The sequence below is a fragment of the Magnolia sinica genome, chromosome 12 (assembly GCF_029962835.1).
Source record: "Magnolia sinica isolate HGM2019 chromosome 12, MsV1, whole genome shotgun sequence".
NCBI lineage: Eukaryota > Viridiplantae > Streptophyta > Magnoliopsida > Magnoliales > Magnoliaceae > Magnolia > Magnolia sinica.
In genome coordinates, this window is record NC_080584.1 from 77,152,456 (window position 1) to 77,153,248 (window position 793).

Consider the following 793-nt stretch of genomic DNA (forward strand, 5'->3'; position numbering starts at 1 on the left):
CATATCATCATGTGAAGGAATTCTTAAACATTTGCTCCACCTTTAAGTTCCAAAACTTCTCAGACGATTCGATCCGCCTACGCCTATTTCCTTTTTCTTTGAAGGATAAGGCGAAAGCATGGTTGAATTCTCTAGAAGTTGGATCTATCACTACATGGGACCAACTGTCTAAGAAGTTCTTAAACAAGTTCTTCCCCGTTCACAAAACCAATGCCCTCCGTAGAGAAATCACTAACTTCACACAAAAAGAGGGCGAGCACTTTCATGAATGTTGGGAAAGATGGAAGGACTTGCTTCTTAAATGTCCTCACCATGGTTTTGAGAAGTGGCAACAAGTTCAATACTTCTATGACGGTCTGACACCACAGAACCGTCGCATGGTTGATGCCACCAGTGGAGGGTCATTCATGACCAAAAGTGATGTCGAAGCGTGGAACTTCTTTGAAACTTTGTGCGAAAATTCCCAGCAATGGGATTATTCAAATAGAGGTGATAGAAGTCCCCAACAACAAAAGAGAGGTGGTATATATGAGATAGGAGTCATACCAGAGCTAAGTGCCAAGCTTGATAACCTGACAAAGAAAGTTGATGCTCTGGTATTGAATAATGGACCACCACAAACAGCTCAAGTCGAGGCATATGCCACATGTTCTAGTCCGTCCCATCCTATGCGGTCTTGTCCATCTGGTGCAGCATTCCCAGAACTTCTCTCTGAACAAGTTCATGCTATGAACACTTTTCAAAAATCTGGGAATGATCCTTACTCGAACACATACAACCCCGGGTGGGCTAG

The 793-nt window shown here is 43.3% G+C and overlaps 1 non-coding gene across 1 annotated transcript; it reads right to left on the reverse strand.

Annotated features, from left to right (window-relative positions):
- Positions 1 to 212: 212 nt before the first annotated feature.
- Positions 213 to 319, reverse strand: LOC131222008 (small nucleolar RNA R71). Its single transcript, XR_009159718.1, has one exon. It is a non-coding gene; the product is annotated as a small nucleolar RNA R71 (small nucleolar RNA).
- Between the last annotated feature and the right edge of the window lie 474 nt (positions 320 to 793).